Source organism: Sinohyriopsis cumingii, chromosome 1 (genome assembly GCF_028554795.1).
Source record: "Sinohyriopsis cumingii isolate HCF-2022 chromosome 1, ASM2855479v2, whole genome shotgun sequence".
In the NCBI taxonomy this organism is placed as follows: domain Eukaryota; kingdom Metazoa; phylum Mollusca; class Bivalvia; order Unionida; family Unionidae; genus Sinohyriopsis; species Sinohyriopsis cumingii.
This window is the reverse complement of record NC_142961.1, coordinates 146,617,163-146,643,929: the sequence shown is the minus strand read 5'-3', so window position 1 is coordinate 146,643,929 and position 26,767 is coordinate 146,617,163. Positions and strand designations below refer to the sequence as shown.

At 35.6% G+C, this 26,767-nt stretch overlaps 1 protein-coding gene across 10 annotated transcripts in view; it reads right to left on the bottom strand.

The window, feature by feature from the left end:
• LOC149808102 (uncharacterized) overlaps positions 1-26,767 on the bottom strand; it is a 534,871-nt gene that overhangs the window by 226,828 nt on the left and 281,276 nt on the right. The window lies entirely within an intron of this gene.

Below are 26,767 nucleotides of genomic sequence, written 5' to 3'. Positions count from 1 at the left end.
CTTCTCACTACGTCAGCTGCAGGAGAAGTGTCGCGAGCAGCGGATGCCCCTCTACGTTGCCTTCATAGACCTGACGAAGGCGTTTGACATGGTTAGTCGGAGTGGACTCTTCAGACTTCTGCAGAAGATCGGCTGCCCCCCCCCACGTCTGCTTGCTGTCATTATGTCGTTCCACGAGAACATGCACAGCACAGTGTGCTTCAATGGCGCAACATCTGAAGCATTCCCAGTTGTTAGCGGAGTCAAACAAGGCTGTGTCCTTGCACCGACGCTCTTTGCCATCTTCTTCTCCATGCTTCTCCAGTACGCATTCAAGGACTGCAGCGAGGGAGTGTACATTCATACCAGGACTGACGGCAAGCTGTTCAACATCGCCCGTCTCCGTGCTAAGACTAAAGTCACAGAGGTACTCATCCGTGAATTGCTCTTTGCCGACGATGCAGCCTTGACATCACACACGGAAGATGGACTTCAGCAGCTGGTATGCTGCCTCTCCCATGCATGTAAGGAATTTGGACTGACCATCAGTTTGAAGAAAACAAATGTCATGGCACAGGACACAGACTCCCCTCCCTCTGTCTCCATCGATGGGTACAATTTGGAAGTTGTCGAGAACTTCACATACCTCGGGTCTAACATCTCCAGCTCACTCTCCATTGATTCTGAGGTGGGCGGCAGGATTGCCAAGGCAGCAGCAGTGATGGCCAGACTTAACCAGAGGGTCTGGAACAACCCCAACCTCACAGAGAAGACCAAACTGCGTGTCTACCAAGCGTGCGTGCTCAGCTCACTTCTCTACAGCAGCGAAACATGGACCACCTATGCAAGACACGAGAGGAAACTCAACAGCTTCCACCTGAGATGTCTGCGGCGCATTCTGCACATCCAGTGGCAGGACAAAGTACCCAACACAGAGGTTCTAGAACGCGCCAACATGAACAGCATGTTCTCCATACTCAGCGAGAGGCGCCTTCGCTGGCTCGGCCATGTCAAGAGAATGGACCCAGGTCGCATTCCCAAGGACCTGTTATATGGGGAGTTAGCAGAAGGTGCACGACCAACTGGACGACCACATCTGCGCTACAAAGATGTTTGCAAGAAGGATATGAAGACAGCAAACATCAATGTCAACGACTGGGAGAGCTGTGCAAACAACCGTTCCAGCTGGCGTCTAGCTGTCAGGCAGGGAGTTCAAAACGCAGAGGAAAAGAGAAGAATAAAGCAAGCTGAAAAGAGAGCTAAAAAGAAGGATAAGCAAAAGCGTACTTTGGAGCTATGCCATCGTCTCTCGTAGACGGATGGATGCCAAGAATGGATGCATTATGCCCAGTCGACTAGGTCATGTGTATGCATGATGCCCAGTTTACTAGGTCTAGTGTATGTATGATGCCCAGTTAATTAGGTATTGTGTATGCATTATGCCAATTTTATTAGGTCTTGTGTATGCCTTGTATCCAGCTTACTAGGCCATGTGTATGCATTATGCCCAGTTTATTAGGTCATGTGTAGGCGTTACACCCAGTTAATTAGGTCCAGTGTGTGCATAATGCCCAGTTTATTAAGTCTTGTGTATGCATTATGCCCACTGCACTAGTTCATATGAACGCATCATGACCAGTTCACTCGGTCTTGTGTATGCATTATGCCCAGTTACTAGGTCATATGAATGCATCATGACCAGTACGTTTCACTTAGTGATTTTTGATATGGATTAGTGCAGCATTTCAATGAGCAAAACTGGGCCTCTCTTGTACCACGTGCTGAAAAACCTACTATCTAGAGATTCATGTTTTATAAGGTGATTACAATTCACAATATTCAACCGCGTAATTTCATTCGCATACGTTAGTACTGACGGTCACGATGGCTTCATTTCTATCTAATAATTGCACCTGTCGTGGATTTATCTCATATGAAGTATCCGATAGAGAAATAAATCCATGTCTACTTAAATTTAAGTTATGGCCATACACGCTGCCTTCAGAAACAGAATTGCGTTTCATGAAGATTGATACAGTTGTTACTTTCTCAGTTTCTCAGCTTACACTTCTATGCTTTTAAACAGGCATATGAGATGTGTGTTTCTCAGCTTGTATGTACTCCTATGCTTTTAAACCGATACATGAGATGTGTGTTTCTCAGCTTGTATGCACTCCTATGCTTTTAAACCGATACATGAGATGTGTGTTTCTCAGCTTACACTTCTATGCTTTTAAACTGCGTTAAAATGTCCTCCTTGTTGATACTTGTGATTTAAAGTTTACTTTGGAAAGTTGTTTGGGACTAAACACGCTGTACAGAAACCATTATTTTCATACAGACCTAAAACGACCATTAGACCCCAGACTCTAGATGTTTATTTATAACTCTACGTACAGGCCATCGACAAAGGCTGGTCAAGAAACGCACTCTAGGACAAACTTTATTCTGAGCCACAGCAACCTTGAACATTGCCCGTTTGACCCCGTAATCAATAAACCTCATCCGCCCCTTAAGTGGAAGCCTTCGATAAAGTTTGGAGAAGGTACTTGGTCTAGTAGCAAAGTTATTATGAAACAAACTCTTCTTTTAGTCACAGTGACCTTGATCTTTGATCTATTGACCCCAATATTAACAGGCTCCTTTCCTACCCAACGGGTAAGTCAACCGTAAGTATTCTTGAAGGCACATGCTCGAGATCTAAATATATGATGTAAAATAAAGCTATTGTGCAGTCATAGCAAACTTGGCCTTTGATCTTATAAAAACCTAAACACTAATGTTTTTTTTTTCTCCCTCCTACTCCAAGCTATACACATTTGTCGATTGAATGAATTCCTTGGTATTAATTTTTATTAGAGCAAAGTGTCCTAGCCAAAACGGATCATCTGGTAATTTACGCAATAATAAAATTAGTCACTCGTCGCAAGCCAATCAGATGTAATGATTGTCATAATAATAGAAACAATCATACAATGTGCCTATTCTCACAAACATTCTATCTCGTGGAATTAATAATCGAGATCAACATATTGCTTTGCTAGGCAGGCCATGTCTCCAGTAATAATTAAATGACATAATTAGAAAGTCGAAAAGCTACTGAATATAAAATAACTATGATTCACCTGAAATTTAATAGACTGTGCTAGAATTCTCTTTGAAAGAATATTAAGAGGTCGAATTCGTTGATTTTATCTTTATTAAAAAAGTAAATATCGTTGCAAAAACTGAATTATCTTGTAATGAAAGCAAAAATAAATTAGTCACGTGTCACTAAGTGAATCAGGCGCCATGTCTGTCATGAAATATGTTTAATCCCCACAAGTAAAATGTTTTGAAGAGAAAATAAATTTTAAAAAGAAACGTTCTGACTTTAAGAGCTCTTACCAGAATTACGAGGATTCGAAACCACCTGTTCATTCATTTTCCCTGCCAATCAGCACAAATATCCTAGTTTACGATTGTATCGAGGAAATCCACGCACATGCGCCCTTTAACTCGAGGATGCAGCATCATTTATTTGGTAAAGTATTATGAAAGCATGATTCATTACTTGATGGTACATTTTATTTCGATAATGCAAGGTCTGTTGGCACCGTAGAAAAAGAATTGCCAGACGGTTAGGGCGTTTGCTGTTATGTTTTCATTTTCAGGTCTTCTGAAGCTATTGCTTGTTTAAGAAATGTAAGTGAAAAAATGATATAATTTTACGAAAAGTTATACTCTTTTACATGGGTGGTATTAAGGCTCCAAAAATGAACCATAGATTGGTGAGATTAATACTACAGAACATGTGCATTACATGAATCATGCGCAGAGACTGCAGCGTTAATGCTTCCAGTAAAGTAAAGCCACGAGCAAAGTTCTTAATTATGCTCTATTATCAAATTCAGTGCAATTATATAGTCATTTTAAAGGTACTGGATACTAGGAAGAACAGACACAGTATTGTAAAATGTAGGAGTATATCAATAATACGTCAAACCTGCTGAGTAGTGATCAAATCTGATATAACACATTACCGAAAACGTTCGTGTCTAGTGTAATACACTGCGGAAAACCTGCGTTGTAGTGTGTAAGCATGATGTTATACATTTCCGAAAACCTACCTTGTAATGTGCAAGAATGATGTAATACGTTGCCGAAAACCTGCGTTGCAGTGTGTAAGCATGATGCAATGCATTGCCAAAATCCCGCGTAGTAGTTTGTGTGTAAGTCAGATGTAATACAATGCGAAAACCTGATATTTAGTAAGAATGCCTGATGTATTGCATTGCTGCAAACCTGCGATGTAGGAGCCACTCTACAGTTTCGTATTTTGCATAGGGTTAGATATAAAAAGATATGAATTTCCTTAGTTCATTGGTTGTCCTGGTTATTTTTCAAATTGGATATCTTAAGTATCATTAAAAAAATTGCATTCCCTTTATTTATGTGGATGATTGATGGATGTAATTTGTTATAGAGTATACAGCTTCGCCTTACTTAAAAGGTGCACCTCTCAATATAACTGCTAGTTCCGCTTGTTCATTTGCACTTCCTGGACTTCAAATGTAAATTGTAATTAAAAAAAGAACAACTAACGTTATTTTACTTGATATATTTTGTCAAACTCATTCTTTGCTCTTTCAGAAGCTCGTATTGGATAGTCTGGCAAAATTAATTTTCCTTATTTTAAAAACTGCTAAAGATAGTGTACTTTAGACTATTTTCTGAGTACATAGGAGCAGCCATTATGGATAGCTGTGTGTTTAGATCATGTACAATTTCCAAAAGTACAATATTCAAAGAAATTTCAACCACAGGATATAAAAGTATCATAGAGGTATGCCAACATTCTCTAAATTGTGCATGTTGCAAATGAAAACACCTTCACCTTACACGTGTCACTCTCTCAGAAGTACACACACACGCAAACACAAACACACACACACACACACACACACACACACACACACACACACACACACACACACACACACACACACACACACATATATATATATATATATATATATATATATATATATATATATATATATATATATATACTATTATTTAAGGTGGGTCGTGGGCAGTTTTGTCGTCCTCAGACGGTTTCGTGGGCAGATAAAAGTTCGTGGGCAGATTTCCATCTGCCCACGAAGCACGTCGTCCTTTTCTGCACTCTTGCCACAAATATCAATAAAATAAATGCATATTTACGCTGCTGAATGTTAAATATTCGATAAATGTTCATCTGCAAAATAAATAATTGCCTTTTTACCTATTTATTTCCATTTTTTCATTAATGAATTGAATTGAATAGCACAACTTGAGTTACCTCCCATTATGTACTAGTATATATTGCACCTTAAAAATAGATTGACCCGGAAGTAGTATGTTTCAAATTTACTGCCCATGATGACAGGGGGTCGTTACAAAGAAAATCAAGGGATGGGGTTCTAACCTGTAACAATATAATATGTTAATAGTGTTACAGGTTAGAACCCAAATCTGTTGATTTTCTTTGTAACGAGCCACTATGCCCGTGATTATTATTGTGAGAGATCAAAACTGCCCGGGAACCAGGATGTGGAGTGAATAATCTGCCAATGTCGCCAACAAGCACCATACATATATACTATTTATTTTGATATCTAAGAAGTTTTCAATAATGCTAATTAGTAACATTATAATGAGTGAGCTGTTATATGTCTTTCGAAATACCTCTATTCACTATTGCTGGTCTTGAGCCCAAACTAAGAGGATTGTGGCTGTCATTAGAAATACAAGTGATACCATTTATTTAAATCCAGGCTTAGTAAGTTCATAACTTCACTTAAGTTCATATTATATGCTGCTGCATTTTCTTCTCTCAGTCTACCATTAACAACGACAACAAAAGAAAAATGGTGTTTACTCAGAATTTGTTCCTATATTTATCAAAAAATTTGTTTTGGAACAGATATTTTATTGGAAAAGCTGAAAGAATACAATTGGGGGAAAATCATGATGGTATAATAATACAATTGTTTACTTATAATAAAAGAATACTGGATTTAGTGTACAACATCCTTGCAATAATTAAATGGCATTGTGAATATGCAGAACCCCAATTCTTTAATGTACATGTACTGTTTAAGGTACAAAACTGTTTTGCATACTTCATAACTTATTTCTCTAATAGTGCAAATAATAGGAGACAGAAGACATTTAGAAAGAATTAATTTGTCAAAATAAGTTAAATATCAAGATTAGTTTAATGGACGTTTGAAAATTTACTATTAAAGTAAAATTGCCTTTTTTTGAGAGAAAAATCCTAATAGTAATACACGTAATTTTATTTAAATTAGCAGTAATGTAGAGGATGCTGATTTATTTATGAAATATACCATAAACGTGTGTTTCATGTTCATTACTCCAAAGTAAAATACCCAAGAACCACCTCAGAAAATCAGTAATGACATATTCACGTAAAACACAAAACACAATTCTAAAACAGTGATGGAGATGCAGTTATCAGCTGTGAGTCACATAGCTAACACATGTTGAGTAGCAGACTGGATGATTGGTATGGAACGAATTGTATTTGCCTTGTCAGAATAGTTGGTAAAGATTTTAAGAGGACTTCCTGGTTGGAAAAAAGTGAATTGGAGAAATGTATTATTTTTTTCATCGTATGTGTCCTTGTTTCACTTCATTAATAATAATGATATGACTTTTGACAAATCTTTTTGTCCGAGTGACTCAATGCTGATAAGTGTAAAAAAATGTCGAGGCTGCGACAGATGTGTCCTCTGTAGAAATGGGTGTTTATTAAACTAGGTCAAAATTAGGTAGTGTAAAAATAGGAAGTGGAACAATACACAATATGGAAAACGCTCGCTGTGGAAGACATTGGGCGGACATACAGACACATCAAGATGTATTTAATAAGATTCATACACATATTATATACTGTTGTATAGCTCTCCTTGTATGCTTCAGATTTATACTATAAACATTGAAGTTTGTGATACCGAGACAAACGGCAATGGAAGATGCACGTATCAAGGTTATGAAGATTGTTAAATTCACAAGCGATACAGAGTCAAATATACCAAAACTTTCATATTGCATTTTCTTACATTTCTACTATCACAGATCGATTTAGACTGATGCGAAACCTATCAATTTATATCAAATTTGTCAAAATCGGGGTTTATTTACTATTGTTATGAGTTATTCACCTGTATGGAAAACGATCGTATAGGAAGACATTAGGCGAAATGACAGACAAAGGAAGATATACTTAATAAGATACATACACATACTATTTACAGTTGTACGGCTTTAATTATATGCTTTAGATATATAGCAATAGCATCGAAATATGTAGTACGATCGCAAAACGGCAATGGTAGATTCACGTAGCAAGGATATGCAGATCGGTAAAGTCGCACCCGATATTCAGTAAAAAGAACAAAACCTTCTATTTTGCATTTTCACACATGTCTATTGGCACAGATCGATTTAGTATGATTAGAAACATATCAATTAAAATCAAATTTGTCATCTGATATCAAATGTGTCAAAACCGTTGTTTTTGCGATTGTTATGACTTATTCGCCCATATGAAAAACTTTCGTATAGGTCGGATCTAGGCGCACGGACAGACAAATAAAGACGTGCTTATTAAGATATATACACACATTTTATAATATTGTATAGTTTTTATTCTATACTTCAGATCTCTAATATTAGCATCGAAGTATGTGCTACAATCACAAAACGGGAAGGGTGTATTAAAGTAGCAAGCATATGAAGATCGGTAAAGTCGCACCCGATATTCCGTAAAAAGTGGAACTTTTTTATTTTGTATTTTCACACACGTCTATTGGCACAAATCGATTTAGGCAGATGAGAACCTATATATTAATATGAAATTTGTCAAAAGCTGTGTTTGTTTACTATTGGTATAAATTATTCACCTATATGGAAACCGTTCGGATAGGAAGGCATCGGGTGCACAAACAGACATATGAAACCGTACTTAATAAGATACATACACATATTATTTAATGTTGTACATCTTAAATTATATGCTTCAAATCTATAGTATTAGCATCCAAGTATGTGCTACTATCGCAAAACGGGAAGGGTAGATGCACATATCAAGGATATGAAGATCGGTAAAGTCGCAAGCAATAATGAGTCATAAATACCAACTTTTTTATTATTAATTTTCTCGACTTTTTTTGGCACAGATCGATTTAAACTGATGAGGAACCTATACATTGATATTATATATGTCGAAATATATGGTTGTTTAAGATTGGTACAACTAATTTACCTATATGGAAAATCTTTGTGTTGGAAGGTATTTGGCGCACGGAAAGACAAATGAAGACGTACTTAATAATATATGTAAACATGTTATATGATGTTGTTTAGCTTTAATTTTATGCTTGAAATCAGTAGTATTAGCATCGAAGTATGTTGTAACCCCCCTCCCCTTAGTACGCTACTGCAAGCAGACTTTGTTAAATGCTAAGAGACACTAATTGCTCGAAAATTATAATTTAAAAAATATTTATGTATTTATGGACTCGTATATTATAACCTTATAATGCGCCTTCATTTTCCATCAGGTAGGTCTCCAGGTCGAGTTGTCATGAAAAACAGGAACCAGTATCGTACATTCTTTACTAAGCGACTTCTCCGATGGTGCAATGTGTCTATAGAGCGTCCGCCTCGGATGCGAGGGGTCGCGTATTCAAACCCCGGCCGAATCATACTAAAGACATAAAAATGGTACTAGCAGCTGCCTCTTTTGGTGCCGATCATTAAGAGGTTAGTGTTCGGATTAGTCGGCCTGGTGTCAGGATAGTGTGACTGGGTGGGACAAGTTTGTCTTATGTCCGCTAAAATGCAAAAGCCTACCGAACCAAGTCGAACAGGTTACGTATTATACAACTTATTTTCGAGGTTTCAGCGCCCCCCCCCCCCCCCTTTAAATGCGTACATATATTATCAGTATACCTCCATGCTCAAGCCTATGCATTTGGGTTACCCCCACCCCACCCTTCTATGCGTACATACTAAATGGACGGCCCCTAACCATTCATGAGATGGTATTGATTCAAATTTACGAGTGCGATTGTGATGTACGCATTTCCCTACATAAACACGGGATGGTATTATTCAACCGTACATGTCCACAAAACTATATATATTTATAGATATATGTATACAACCATGTTACATCAATTAGGTATCTAATTACATAATGACAGTGTAGTGGTTAGCAAATTTGAGAAATATACTTTTTTATACAGACACCATGCCAAAAGGAAAGAACTAACTTACAGTTTACGCTGAACTAAATTAAATTTACTATTTTTGTTTCCAGCATGGTCGGAATATGTTTACATGTTTCATATTAGGAAACAATTTGCATTATGGCTAAGTATATCTAAGAAGGAAATAAGATGTTCTTACAAACTCTTATTTTGTTGGTGTATTGGTTACCTCTCAACATATGAACCATTCTTTGCCATCTCACGATTATAATCCGTATGTACTTAAGCGTTGTCTCATTTGTAGTGTTAATTTTTAAATGTATACTTTGCTTGTAAAATGATCCCACTTTATATAAATGTACAAACACCGCAATCGTGATGTGCTTACAGGAATACATTCTTCTGAGTTCTACTGAAGTCAGTTATTCAGTATAATTTGTAAAACGATATGGACTGATTGATAAAAGTGACTGTTTTCTTTGCTTTGGTTTGTCGCAATATTTTTCTAACACAGTACTAATATACACTGGTCACACATGACGCCCCAAAGAAGCAGTTGTAGTTAATTCTTTTTTACCTGTAGTAATGGGATTTTTACAATATATGGCTGTGGCAGATGTACGTCGATTATCAGACAATGGTCGGCTTTTGCACTATTCGCTTATTTCCCTACTTCGAGTGCGGACTGATTGACCGTTAAGCAAAATCTCAATTAATCTCTGCGATTTATGTGCAACGTACGATATTGTCCCCAGTGTTTATTTAATTCCATCATCGTTTAACAAAACTTCTTTTCTTATCCTCTCTAAATCAACTTTTGTTGACCAAAGACAATACATTTTATAAGCAAGGCAGAACGCAAAATCACATTACCCATCCACGAGTACAATGAAAATATGTAAACAAAAATAGTTAATAAAATTCCAAGGTATGTATAATATTGTAATATATTTTGGAGTATGCGCATTTGTTTACCGCTCTCCATTTTAAGGATTCCTTATATACTTGCTTGAATATGGGAAGTCGGTGCTGGGATTATAGTCTTTAGACCAAAATAATTAGCCAATTACTAGGGGCAAACGTTAAGGAGTGAAGTGTAAGTGAGTTTCAAGATGACATGGTTTACTTTTGGTGAATTCAGGTAAGAGCCGCATGAGTATCCCTGTCACTCAGTAGTCCCTATTCAAATCTAATTGCGTGAATTGATCGTGTGACTCCAGGTGCAGTATTTATGACTGGAGATTGGTAAATTATACAATGGAATCAACAGAAAAGGACTGTTCCGCCGTCGGCGGGCGCCATTTATTGTTGCTGTGGTGGTAAATATGTTACAAAGTTACAGGCGAAATGAAGCTAAAAATCATGATTTAAAAGGCCTAAGGTGGCGTAGTAAAAACGGTTCCCTGTATTAGGTTGTTGAGTTGTGTAGTTTCACGGCGTGAAATACTGGCGGTAAGTTACGGAAAGTTAACGAAGAGAAGCTTTGCAGTTGTGACATTGACATACAATTGGGAAGTTGGGATTTGTGGTCATGTATTAATTAGAGTAACATTACTGATAGATTGGACGCGTTGGACTTTCCAGTTTGCAGAAGTAGTTGTACAGGATTCCTTTGAATCGGGGAAACCTATGACTCGTAGCGGGATTCGCGCAAGGGCTTGACATCGCTCGGTCAAGAAACCCATTTGGTTGATACAATATTTCTTGCGTGAGCATAATGCAAATGTGTATATTGGCTTGCACTGTTTGCAGCTATGATGTACGATGTTAAGATCTCAGTCGGTCAGGATATTCTTTAACAACGGTATCTTTTTCCTAACACGTCTTTCAATACGGTACCATTTACCCCTTGCAATAAAGTATATCAGTTGGAGGTTGAGGATGAACTAATCGATATTGAATTTCTCTAAGTACTGTTTGGTCAATGTTCGGATCTCATTATCTTGTTATTGCAAAAAATATATATTGGTTATAATCAATTACACCTTTAGTTTTATGATTATTTAGACATTCTATATAAATCCAGCACGGTATCAGTTAATATTTCGACGATATTGTTATATGTGACCAGTACATTTGAACATGTATGATTATAAACAGTAAAATTAGGCATTTAAACTGTAGGAAAAAAAATTCTACTGAAAAATGTTTCATCAGCATAAAAAACTAAGGCTTGTCAAATCCGAGACTAGCAATATTTTATAGTACCTATATTTGCTCTTTTCAGGCCAAGTTCTCACGTAATGGCTTGTTTTAGTAGATTGCTTGTTTTTGTGTGGGGTTTTTTTTGGTGCTCCCACACAAAATGCGCATGCGCGGAATTTATTTTCCGTTGCCATGACGTATAAAAGTTACCGGCCATGCACCAACATTTTTCTTTATACATCAGATTTGCATAACATGATTAAAAGTAGTTATACTTTAACAAAAAGAACCAAAAAAAACCTATAAAGTGTACAGAAAAAATAATTTAATTTCTCGAAATAAAAGTATACATCACTGTTACTTAGATACGATTTTCCACCTATAGAGGACGCCAGCAGGAAATGACGTACATTTATCCCCACAAGACGAAGTACTGGGGGGGGGGGGGCCGGCACCAGACAGACCCCCCACCCCACTTTTCCAAAACATTATAGTGTTTTATGTGTATTTATCCACCCCCCCCCATGTGTTGTATGTTTTATATTATGCAAAAGAATTTAGGTCAAAAAAATTTAATTCTCCTTTTTAACGGGGTATTTCTTTTAAAACCTAGTTTTATCTATAGGGTTGTTTTTCCGAATAGGTTTCTATCTTTCCATCACCTGACTTGAAATCCCTTCGCTATACTCTTGGTTGACCTTGGCTAGAGGTTGCCTGTATCCCGTGTGTGCTATATATATATATGCTATAGTTTGTGTATGCTATATTTTGCTTCCATGTTGGGATAGCCTTTATTTTTTCCCAAATCTCCCCAGTAATCTTAGGACCTTATAATCGGATCAAGAAAAGGTTTATTTTTATTTATTTAATATATTTTTGAATTTTGGCTAAGTAACGGTGTATTATAATTTAATTAAGAAAAAAAAAACTTAATGTGTTCTGTGTGCAAATATATTGTGTCATTATTCACATATTGGATTTGTAAATTGAAATCCGCTGTACTCGAGTTGGAGTCCATACACTTTTTTATTTGCTTGTATTTCTCCCACCTAGAGTTAGGCCGTCTCAAATTATTTATTGGATTTCTGCCAAAATCTCTAAAAATGGTTGTTCTTCCCACACACACACACACACACACACATACACACACACAGTGGGGATTTACCGTGCAGTGCGAGAGCTGCACATTTTGAGCAAATAGAATTAGAAGAGAGACTTATTAGATCCTTTGTTTTCGTGTATGTATGTAAAGTTTCCTATATGAGGTGTTTTTCCCGACTCTTTCATAGCCCCATGACGTCATTATCTCGTTCTTTTCCCATATAGTTTCTCTGTCCCGATAATTAGGATTTGTGATAGTTTGCGTAATATAATTAAAGTCTATTTAATTGTTTAATTTTAATTGTAATGGATAATAAAAAGAAACTGAAGCTGTTTAGGAAAATTTATAAGAATCTAAAAGGGTGGCGGCTACAGCAGATTCCAATCCGGGGTGGGGGTATGAGGGCAAGGGTTCACTTTGTGATGGTCCCCTTTAAGGGGAGATTATCCATTGCCCCATCTCCCTCCCCTTCTTTTCACCCTTTGCAGCCCCGTCCCTCCCATTCACAAATCTTCCTAGAAGTTCTTTTTTCTAATTAATTTGAAAGGATTACAAAAAAATTTGCCTATTCATTTTTTTTATGTTTATGACTTGGTCACACGCCATCATGGTTTTAGTTATGTTATCTGTTATTTTTCCTATTAAAGTTTTGTTAAAGTTGCCGTCTTGATATAAAACTTGGTTTCTTCTGTATTTTTATTTCTTGGATATCTCCATAATTAATTGTATCCTGTCTTGTTTCCTAAACTCGCACTGTGCCATCGCATGATATTTTGTGAAGTTCGCACATTTGCACATGAGATAATTTACATGTATGCATATGTCGTGTAGATATCTGAATATCAAGCTTTGTATTTTTGGAGAGCCGATGTTGGTCCAGTACCTCTAAGGTCTGTCCCAATTAACCGAGATATTTCCTCCTCTACTTTATTTTTAATTTTAGAGGTTAAATTTTCCCTTATCCAATTATATGTTTCCTTAGTTTCAATTCCCCAAAGTTCCTCATTTTCCCTATATTTACATAAAAGTTCCTTTATACTTCTAAAGGTCCTTGTTGTTTCTAGTCTTTTTACCAGTTTATTATTTTTGTAGATGTCACTTATGTTTTTCATGCTAAAACCAAACCAGTAAATGTATAAAGCTTCCTAAGGGGTTTTGGGTTGGATATTTACTTCTTTTACATTATAAATTAAATACTAGAGAGGAGGCCTAACTCGAATCGGGAGAAACACAAATAAATAAAGAAAGAAAGTGCGGACCCTGACTCGAATACAGCCTACCTCATTTTGAAAATAGACTTTAATGTGAGAAACACCACACCATAGTCAATCACATAAAACAAAAGGTTTTATTTTAATTTCAAATGGTAGTATACCGTTCATCTCGCCGGAATTCTAAATTGCAAATTAATTCAAAAGCAACTAAATTTATACCAGGACAAACAAATAAATTTGAAAAGTCCATAGAAAAATATATATTAAGACAACAGAGACAAATTTGACATAGTATTGCTGTCCCTACACACAGACTATATAGCATACACACACCATAGCATTGATACACATAGCATACACGGAACATAGAAAATTCTTGACAAAGATCACTAAAAATCAAGGATATGAAATCTGAAAATGGGAATAAGACCCATGTTTCAGACTACTACCCTTTAGAAAACACTAGGACTAATTATAAACTAAAAGTTTGATCAAAATTCCTTTTTTAAACTTTAAACAAGCACACACATCTTGGGGTATACAAGAGTACATGAAAACACTTTATTTTTTGTGTGGTGGGGGTCATCTGTCTGGTGCCCCCCCCCCCCCATGATACTTTCGTAACTCATACCTGCGAAAGATTATCATTTGCACTCACATTGTATGTTCTTTAAAATAATGATTTTTTTTTTTATTTGGGAGATATCGTCGTATAGTTAACCTGGATACAATATAATCTTGGTCCGTTTGCACCTTGAAACTTATCATGCGTGAATGGCAGGCGCCTTCAAGCAATCTGGTGATATTTTCGTCTCTTTTGCGATATTTTTTTTATCTGACATTAGCGATACACACACAGTAAGGATGCATACGCATGCCGGCATCCGCTACATTTACGGAGTTCGTTGATATATTTTGTTCTGTAAATTTCGCATGATGAAAAAAGAAGGAATACATTATAACAATGCAAGGTTAGTTTCTTTTATTTTATTTTCAATCAAGTGTTTGTTTATTGTACCGTGCCGGGGCGGGGTGGGATGGGGGGGGGGGCACAAATTCAACACAAAATTAGTTCCTTTCTTATCTGCATGGAATAATGGAGCAAATATGATTGACGATATTGACTGGTAATAACAAGCTTTCAATTTACGCGCGCACACACGAAGACAACTTCAAAAATAGAAACAAACAATAAAATTAACTGGTAACTTCGCACTTGCTCAAGGCTTTGTAGTTACAGTGGGGGGGGGGGTCTGTGCTATTATCTGGTTAGGTATGACTATTTCGCAGAAATACAAACAAATCTTTTGAGATGAGCATAAAATACAATTATTTCTTTTCCTCCATACATTTACGATGCTCTTAAAGGACCCACATATTTAGGTAAAAGTATGACCGTTACCAGGCGTTACCGAGTTGAAAATATGCCGAGTAAACTTACGAATTACGCCACGTACAATGTATAAACAACACTTGGCAACTTTTAATGATAAAAGATGGTGTTTTTATTTATTTACTTATTTATTTAGTTATCAGAACTCTTTCAGAATAACAATGTAACTGCCGATTATACAGCTCGCCTCTAAGAAGATTTTCGTAGTTTCCAACTGCCATGCATAAAATAAGTTTATGCCAAAGTGATCGTGACCTACAAAATGTTGGCCATTGTCACAGGGCATAAAATTCATAAAACAATAAAGAACATTCCTTTTTGTTCTACCAAAGCAGCGGAACCATAATGAGTTGATAAAACACAAGGATATTTGTTGTTATTTTGCAAACCATTGCTAATAAAATCAGCTTCAGAAACTATTATTATTGTCCGCCCTAGAGGAAAGATTTTACAAGGTGGAAATCACTGACTGTCAGTATCCCTGGAATGACAACCAGTATGACAACTATAACTAGTTTGTGCATCAGTAAATAATCTTGAGTAGCCACTGCACCTGAAATGCGTGCAGTCCATTCATCGAATACCTCCTATTCATTCATTGTATAATACACATTTTACTTACTAAGAATACCCTATCACAGTATAAATGTTTAGTCATAAATCGGGAAAGTTTACAACTGTATATGCATATTTATTTCTATTTTAACCGTACTGTCATAAAGGTACTTCTGTGGAGGCTAGTGTGTATATGTCATGATGAAAGCTTATGTCATTAATAGTTTTCTTTCTTTGCTCTTTACAAAAAATCAAAATAATAAGACTTTCGTTATCTTTTGTCAGATTTCATATTTTCTTGAGAATTTTTTTAAAAATGTATCTGGAAAGTAAACATAAAAAATACGATAATTTAAAAAATGAAATTTGGGTCTCCATCTAAAGAATTTATATATTCTTAGTTACTACTCAGTAATTTTTAATTATTCATAAATGATTGTAAGATAAATTAGTTTTACAGTGTAAAAGTGCGAGTTTGCTCCATTTACAGAAGGGTTTACTTGCTATTCTCTTTGTATAATTCTCCCAGCTTTAAACTACAGATACAGAACATTACATAAGACAGCGAATTTCAGTCTTAACCTAAAGCTCGAGGCTGGAGAAGAGGTCACTAAATTACCGTTTCCATAGTTACACACTGGTCAGATAGAGCAGTCTCCCGCAGGTATCATTCCCTATAGATGAATTAGAGGCCAAGTAAACTGCCTTCATTTCATGAGCTATACTAGTGTAGTATAGATGAAATAAGTTTTAAATTGCAAAAGTTGTCTCTTTTGTAACCAAAGTGCAAATCAATAAAGAAATATAATGACATGTAAAATTATATGAACAGCATTGAAGGATCTTTTCACGAGAGTCGCAAAAGATTGAAACTATTTAACGAATTTCTTAAATTTCATTTTAAATAAACTTAAATGTAAGATTATGTTATGTGTATCACATGACAGAAATGATATTCAATAAAAAGCATAAAAATAGGTTACATAATTGACTTTAAATTACATTCGTCATTACACCTTCAATTCATATGTCGTCATGCCGGCATTTGCTGAGTTACTGGGTGTTATTAAACGTATCATATAGTTACGTATGATACTGGAAAATATCATATGGGTATATTAATCTTAAGAGGAGCAACATTGGCTCAGTGGTTAGCGTCTCAGACCTGCGACCGAAAGGATGCAGGTTCAACCCCTGCCATCGGATCAAATCCTCGACCTTATTGGAAAATAATGAGATAACAAGTACATTCTACAAAGACATGGAACCTATTACCTCCACTGAAACGTACGAAATGATCATCTAAATTTGCAACAAGTGATCAGGAGAAGTGCGACCTGTTGAACTCGGAAGTTTGATATGTTACACGTTTAAAAAATTATGATAAACAGTTACCGCATTTTGAAGTTAGAAATGAAACTTTTATTTCTGCCATCATTATATATAAACAAGAAATTATAGATGTAGTAACTAGTCTTGACCTAAACAAAACCGCTGGAACCAATCCAATAAGTAATAAACTTGTACAAGTATAGTTGAAGAAATGTATGTTCCATTGCAAATACATTTAAATAAATCACTCCCAGCCAGCGTGTTCCTAACACAGTGCAAGCTAGCGTATGACATACTGATGTATAAGAAAGGAGATAAAACACTACCGTCTAAATGCAGACTAATTGTTGACTTCAGCTAAATTATATACACTATTCATAAGTCCAACCTTAGAATATACTTCTGGAGTCTGGGATAATTGTTCTATTGAAGATTCGGAAAGATCAGAATAAAGGGGGGAAAATCAGATGGAAGATGCACGGATCGTTCCAGATCTATACCCATTAATTCTTCTAGATAGTCTCTTTATGCGGAAACTGCTTGGTTTGCACAACGAAGGAAAAGGAAGAGATTATGCATTATGTATTCGATTATAAATACTCAAGTACCTAACTATTTAAACGAACTTCTTCCACAAAGGAGATATGAGGCATCTAATTATCGTCTACGTTACTCTCAAAGTATCACACCAATCTCAACCAAACTTTATATTTTCACACGACCTTTTACCATATACGATTCGTCTTTAGAACTCTCTGCCTGATGATATCCGAAATCCTCCAAATCTTTCTATTTTTAAGAAACGTTTCTCTAATTTAACTAACGTGTCATCACACAAGCAGAAAGACATCTTATTGTAGGTGAGTAGTCACGTCACTTTTCAATGATAAATCTAGACTTAACCAAGAAGTGTATTGAAAGGTAGAGCGAAAGAGCTGGGATCTTTGGCATTAGGTAAGGGGCAATAGACAAAGTGTTCAACTTCTTCATTATCATAAGCACATGCACACGTGAAAGAGTTAACTAAATTCACCATGTAAAGGTCGGATTTCAGGAGACTACCTGCTTGTCTAAGTTTAGTATGTAGGATATTAAGGTGACATTTGTCAGTAGCGTAATTTTAGCGTGATGACCCGTTAGTTGAATTAGAAAAACGTTTCTTAAAAACAGAAAGATTTGGAGGATGAGAAACCTATAAACTAATATCAAATGTGTTAACATCGGTGGTTCTTTACAATTGGCATGACTTATTTGGTTATATACAAACCATCAAAAAACGGCAAGGGTAGAAGCGGGTAGCAAAGATATGAAGATCGGTAAGTCGCAAGCAATACCGAGACAAAAAAGGCAACTTTCAAGGTAGCATTTTCACACATTTATATTGACACGGGTCGTTTTAGACTAATGAGAAACCAATGACTGGATATCAAATAGGTCCAAATCTTTGTAGCTTTTTTTACGATTAACATGACATATTTAGCCTTATAGAAAACGATCATGTTGCACGGATATAGGCGCACGGACAGAGAAATGAAGATGTACTTAATAAGATACATACACATAATTTTTACTGTTTTATTGCTTAAGTATATGCTTCATATCACTAGTATCAGCATCGAGGTATGTGATACCATCGCAAAACAGCAATACTAGAGGCACGTAACAAGGATATGAAGATTGGTAATGGTAAAGTCGCAAAGGATACTGGGTAAAATATATAAACTTTTCTAGGTTGCATTTTCACACATTTCTGTAGGCATAGATCAATTCAGACTGATGAGAAACCTACCAAATAATACCAGATTTGTCAAAATCTGTGCGTGCTTACGATTGGTATGACTTATTCGACTCTAAGATAAACGTTCGTGTTGTAAAGATCTAGGAACACTAACATTCAAATGATTATCATCGAATTATATGGTACCATCTCAAAGCGGCAAGGGTAGAGGCACGTAGGTAGAATATAGAATATGATGATCCGTTGATGATCCGTAATATCGCAAGCGACACCAAGTAAAAAATATCAACTTTTTTACTTGCATTTTCACACATTTATATATTTCACAGATCAATTTAGACTGATGAGAAACCTATCAATTGATATCAAATTCGTCTAAATCGCGTTTTTAAAAAATTACTAATGTTATAACTTATTTGCCTATATGGAAGACGCTCATTGAGGAAGACACTGAGCGGACATACAGACACACAAAGATGTACTTTATAAGATGCATACACATATTATATATTGTTGTATAGCTTTCCTTATATGTTTGAGATCTATAACATTAAAATTGAAATATGTGGTACCGTGGCAAACTGCAATGGTAGAGGCACGTATAAGTCGCAACCGATATCGAGTCAAAAATACAAACTATTTTATTTTCATTTTCACACATTTCTGTTGGCACATATCGATTTAGACTGACGAGAAACCTAACAATTGATATCAAATTTTGCTAAATCGGTGTTTATTACTATTGTAATGACTTATTCACCTGTTTGTTAAACGATCGTATAGAAGACATTAGGAGAAAAGACAGACAAATGAAGACGTACTTAATAAGATACACACACATATTATTTACTGTTGTACAGCTTTAATTATATTCTTCAAATTTATAGTATTAGTATCGAAATATGTGGTACAATCGCAAAACGGCAATGGTAGTTTCACGTACCAAGGATATGAAGATCGGTAATGTCGCACCCGATATTCAGTAAAAAGAACAATCTTTTTTATTTTGCATTTTCACACATGTCTATTGGCAGAGATCGACTTAGAATCATGAGAAACGTATCAATTGATATCAAACTTGTCAACATCGTTGGTTGTTTGCGATTGGTATGACTTATTCGCCTATATGGAAAATATTCGGTTAGGAAGGCACTAAACGCAAGGACGTACAAATGAAGACGTACTTCATAAGACGCATACACATTATTTACCGTTGAACAGCTTTTATTATATGTGTCAGGTTTATAGAATTAGCATCGAAAAAATGTGATACGATCGCAAAACGGGAATGGCAGATGGACGTAGCAAGGATACGATGACCGGTAACGTTGCAAGCGATACTGAGTGAAAAATACCAACTTTTCTATTTTGCATTTTCACCCATTTATATTGGCACAGATCTATTTAGACTGATAAAAATTTATCAACTGATATCAAACGTGTCAAAATCGTTCTTTGCGATTGGTATGACTTATTCGCCCATATGGAAAACTTTCGTATAGGTCAGATGTAGGCACACGGAAAGACAGATAAAGACGTGCTTAATAAGATACATACACATATTTTATAATTATGTACAGCTTTAATTCTATGCTTCAGATCTATAGTATTAGCATGGACGCATGTGCTACCATCGCAGAACGGGAACGGTATATGAACGTAGCAAGGATATGAAGATCAGTAAAGTCGAACCCAATATTCAGTAAAAAGTACACTTTTTTGTATTCTGCATGTTCACACATGTCTGTTGGCACAGATCGAGTTTGACAGATGAGAAACCTATATATTAATATGAAATTTGTCAAAATCGGTGTTTATTTACTATTGGTATGACTTATTCGTGTATATCGAAACCGTTCGTAGAGGAAGGCATTGGGCGCACGAACATACATTATGAAGACGTACTTAATAAGAAGATACATAAACATATTATTTACTGTTGTACAGCTTTAATTATATGCTTCAAATCTATAGTATTAGCATCCAAGTAGGTGCTACCATCCCTAAACGGGAAGGATGGAAGCATCAAGGATACGAAGATCGGTAAAATCGCAAGCGACAATGAGTCGCAAATAGCAACTTTTTTATTATTCATTTTCACACATTTTTTTTAATTTTTTTTTTTTTTTTTTTTTTTTTTTTTTTTTTGCACAGATCGATTTAAACTGATGAGAAACCTATAAATTGATATCATATATGTCGAAATCGGTGGTTGTTTACGATTGGTACAACTTATTTACCTATATGGAACATGTTCGTGTAGGAAGGCATTTTGGCGCACGGAAAGACAAATGAAGACGTATTTAATAAGATATATAAACATGTTATGCTGTTGTTTAGTTTTAATTTTATGCTTCAAATCAGTAGTCAGCATCGAAGTATGTTGTAAACTCCCCCTCCCCTTAGTATGCAACTGCAAGCACACTTTGTCAAATGCTAAAAGGCACTAACTTTCTTGAAAATTATAATAATCAAAAAAAATTCCGGATTCGTATATTATAACGTTATAATGCGCTTTCATTTTCCGTCAGGTGGGTCTCGAGGTCGAGTTGTTATGAACAACAGGAAACAGTATCGTACATTCTTTGCTAAGCGATCGCTCAGGTGGTGCAGTGTCTGTACAGAGCGTCCGCCTTGGATGCGAGAGGTCGCGGATTCAAACCCCTGCCGAATCACACTAAAGACATAAAAATGGTACTAGCAGCTGCCTCTTTTGGCGCCCATCATTAAGATATTGGTGTGAGGATAATGTGATTGGGTGGGACAAAATGCTGTATGTTTGTGGCATGATGCCACATTGCTAGACATCATTATAAACTGTCACAATGCAGACATGGTAGCGATATGATTGCATTTTTTTTTAAAGCTACGTTAAAAATTACACACACACACACACACACACACACACACACACTTTGCTTAGTTATTTGCTATTTGAAGAGATGGAATATTGTTCATATTTCAACCGCTTTTTATTAATGATCATCGATGTGACCAACATATACGATAATAATACTCCCGATGATGATGATGATGGTTGTTGTTCTGATTTCTGTATTACTACTGCTTCATGGGTATATTATATATCGAACTTGAAAACAGAAGCACTACCAGCAATAAAGCAGCTTTGAAAACAAATCGCACTTAATCGATATCAATATATATTGACATCAAAATGAACGTCAAATGCTCTGTGCAACTGTATCGAAATGAACTATTACATGCTGGTTTTTTTTTTCTTTTTTTTTTGGGACAGTTTTAGACCGAAAAAAGTAGTACTTCAAGGCTCTGTCTATGGTATAAATATGTTCATGTACACTTTTCCATTGTAACTTTAAGTGTATAGACTGCAAATACGATGAAGCACAAATCGAGGACGTCGAGTGTTAGCATTGGAACAATGTTACTACTTCGGTCGAGAAGGATAACGACCTATATATGTATTCCTGCCCACTACCATGTAGGATGTATCAAACTGTATATTACTCAAGCGCTCTTTGTCGAGCGTGCTGGTGTGTGTGTACAAAAACAAATGGAATATAATAACTTTAACTGAAATATATACAATTAAATTCTATATAAAAGTGATGCGGCACCTGGGAGTAAAGCAAAAATGGAAGAAACAAATTTCCGGATCGCTACTATCAACAGCAATGGGATAGACAAAGCGAAAGCAGACAAAGTAGCCAAAGAAACAAACTTTGGTGTAATAATGATACAAGAAACACACTATAGAATTAAGCCAGAGTTCGAAATTTTAGTAGAAGACAAACTTAACGCAATAAAGATATGCAACAATTTTGCAAATAATGATATTAGAGTTGGTTGCAACAATAATATTTTTAAAAAGCTGGGAAAGGTTTGAGGAGGGGGGGGGGGATTTTTTAAGGGACGGTTGCTACGTGTTAAAATGTTTAATTGGCATATTATAAATGTGTACATGCCAGCTAATAGAAATAAGAAACTAATTTTAAAGAAAACTTATACACCTACCTACAACAATATTCGATGGAAAATCTAATCATAGGGGGAGATTTCAACTGGGTAACTATAAATTAAACCAGTCTAGCAGGATTGATAAATTTTACGGAAATTTTTATGATCCATTAATATATATTAATACTGCAATAACCAACCAAAAGCTATCAGACCATTTCATGCTCACTATTGACCTAAAAATGAAAAAAATAGAAAAATGTGGGTCAGGACTATGGAAACTAAATAATAAGATTTTAAATGACAAAGAATATGTCGAAATAATAATTAAAAAAAGAAATTGAAACCGTCAAAAATGAAGAAAATATTAATATAATAATTGATTGGGATGTTTTAAAAAACAAAATAAAAGGAATAAATATTCAGTACTCAAATAGAGGGCGGAAAACCCCCAGAAAAAAAAGACAAACACGAACTCAAATTAGAACTAAGCAAAACAACAAACGACGATGGAGAAAGAAAAAAAAAAACGATTGACAGACAAAATTAAAATCGTTGAAGAAGACGAAAATCAGGGGAGAATAATAAGGGCGGGAAAATTTACAGAGATCTACAACGAGGCAAAAAACGTATATAAGCGAGAAGAATTTAGAAAAGGGGGTGATACAATTTTAAACAATATCAAAATAAACAATGTAACCCATACTGTAAAAGAAGATATCCTAAATAATATTTCCAAATATTATAAAGAACTATACACCACACACCACACAGAACATATACTTCAGCACAATCGACAGCTACTTAAAAAATGTCGACTGTGAGATGACATCAGCAGTACATAGAGACCAATGTGATGATGTCATCTCAGATGAAGAAATCACAAAAAGTATATCAACACTCACAAAAGTCACCAGGGAAAGATGGACTCATCGTGGAATTCTACCAAAAGTTCCACGGTGAACTGACGCCGATCTTAAACGCTTTGTATAATAATATAGTTTTAAGTAAAAATAAAATGACTAAATCTATGAGGGAGGGAGTTATCACAATTATATACAAAGGGAAAGGGAATAGAGACGAGATTAAAAACTGGAGGCCTATATCACTTTTAAACACGGACTATAAGATTTTAAGTAGGATTTTAACAAATACAGTAAAGGGTAGGATAAACAAGATAATTAATGTAAATCAAACTTGTGGGGGAGGGATATACAAAACAATATTTTAAACATTAAAACTATAATTAACTACATAAATGAAACTGGTATGATGAGTGCTATGGTACTCTTCGACCAGGAGAAAGCTTTCGACTGATTTGAACAAAACTGTATAAAGAATGTTTTTAAAAAATTTGGTTTCGGACCCAATTTCCAAAATGGACCAAAATCCTACACACTGGGATAATTAAACGGGAAATGCACGAAAGAATTTGAAATACAACGATCAGTGATACAAGGATGTCCACTATCAATGCTAGAATACGTAATGGCAATATAAATCCTACGTCACACGATAAGAAACAACCCAGATGTGCAAGCAGGGGCGTATTAACCATTAAGCAGACTAAGCACGTGCATAGGACACCAGGGCCAAAGGGGGCACCACAAAGTTGAGAAAAGGGTGAAAAGAAAGAAAGAAAAAAGAATGAAGATTTGTAAAAAAAAATGATACAACTAGTGCAAATTGATCATGATGTTCTGTTTCTTGATCATGGTACACCCTAGGGTTATCTTCTCAGGTGTACGTGGAAAAGATTTGTCAGTGCTTAGGGCACCAGTGAGCCTTAATCCGCCCCTGATTATACAAGGCATACAAATACCAAACCTAAAAAAGAATTAAAAAATGCTCTAACATGCATATGATTGCAACATCTTTAGAAGAGAGGGGAAATGCTGTAAGTGTCGGGTTCCAAAATAAACCACAACAAGCACGAAATCTTAAAAATAGTTAACTGGAGGGGCAACCACCCTGGATTATCGCCCCCCCACACACACACTTACTGAGAGACACTGTAAAGGCTCTAGGGGTTTACTTTGGTAATAAAAAAAAAAGAAGCTGTAGAAAATTATGAACATATTATCAATAAAATAAGAGAAAATGTGAAAATCTGGCCATGGCGCCATTACCTATCATGGAGCGGGCCCAAGTGGCCAAGACTTATTTATACTCAAATATTAACTACATAATTAAATCCATAGATATGGATAATAAAATTTTAAACAAAACAGACAACGAAATAATAGATTATATATGGAATCATAAAATGCATCATGTAAAAAAAGAGACATTATATAGGGCCAAAAGTAGAGGGGCTTGGGGTTGCCGAGCCCTCTACTACTATAATTAACTAACATAATCAATAGATTATAAAAAAAATGCACTCAGACCCGGCTACAGCGTGAGAAGCACCGTACATCTACTGGTTCGGCTTCACCTTGAGAAACCGACCAGAGATATACAAAAATAACAAATTAATATAAAAAAATCGAAGTGCCACGCAAACATATGAGAACTAATTTTAAAATATAGAGACAAAACAGATTTATGCAAAATTTAATAAGTAAAAGTCACGCTTGGATTAGGGAGGAGGTAACCAAAAATATAAAATGTAGAGTAGAGCAGGACAACTGAGGGTGTAAATTGGACAAAAAAATTGGAAAAATTGGGGAAAATAAGATCTGTCAAAACACAAAGTATAATTTTTAAATACCTGCACAACACCTGGCTAACAGGCGAAGAAACAATCAAACATCGTATGCTGAGGATAATGCCGAAATGCCCTTTATGTAAAACAGCGAACTTCACCAAACTACATACGATTGTCCAATGTGATAAAACTAAACATAATAGGATAAAGTTAATAATGAAAATTTGCAAAAAATATAAGTATAACAAAAATAACATTTTATTCATAGATTTAGACTACGAAAACAAAATCGTTCTAAAATGTATAGACTATATAGTAACTACGATGATATCCTGTGGACAGGTGATAAAGATTTTTAAATAAGATACGTGGTAAAAATAAGAATATTAACCACAACAAGAACTCAGTACGTCTTACGACGAATAGATACTTACCGTCAGGTTGATATAACGCAATTGATGTTGGAATTGGGGGAGAGAGGGGGAGGGAGGAATAGGTATTACAGACCGAAGGGTCGCGTAGCGCAATTGCGAGCTGATGCCATACCCATACCCCCTCCTCGCACCCCACAACAGCCATATTTCAAAGAAAATTTCAAATTCTATTTCAAATATTTCAAAGAAACCCATATAACTTTTTTTTTTAAAAGAGAAAAGGGAAGAAAGGAAGAAAGAAAAAAATAAAAGAATTTTGTAATTTAATTTTTTTTCTTCTTTCTCTGAAAGAAAATTCTAAAGACATATATAGGAAGGAATACAGGGAAAATATAAGGGGGAAGTAAATGGCGATGACATCATGGGGCTAAGTCACAGGGCTCAGTGAAGTGCATAGGCCCATCATGAGTCTTTGAAAACACCCAATGTAGAACATAAACAGACAAAATAAAGACACAAATACATACTGTATAACACTTAGTTTAAAACCCTACTAACTTCTCCCGCACTGCATGGTTGACCACTATAGAATAATGTGGTCTCATAAATACGTTTGGATCTTTCAATAAAGCATAATCAGATAAACTAAATAAAGGAGGCCTAACGCGACCCAGGAAAAACACATAGAGAATAAAGAAGCGTGAACCTTGGATCGAGCGTAACCTACCTATCAACATCTTTAAAGACTATTATGAGGAACGACACATATTATCACTCGAATAATAAAATAGGAAATTATTTTTTTTAAACAAAATCTAAATAGTACACCATTCCATCGTCAAAATTAGAAAACCATAAAACAAATTAAAAGATACAATATAACATCATAAAGGAAGAAATACAACTGGGAAAGATATTTGATCTATACTTGCTGTCTCAAACATAAAGAAAATATAGCATACACACAATATAACACCATTACATATAGCAAACACTGAGACCTAGGCGACATATAGCAAAGGTTACAAAACATTTCAAGGGAATGAACTTCGAGCAAGGTGAGGGAAACCAGACTCGGACGAACAA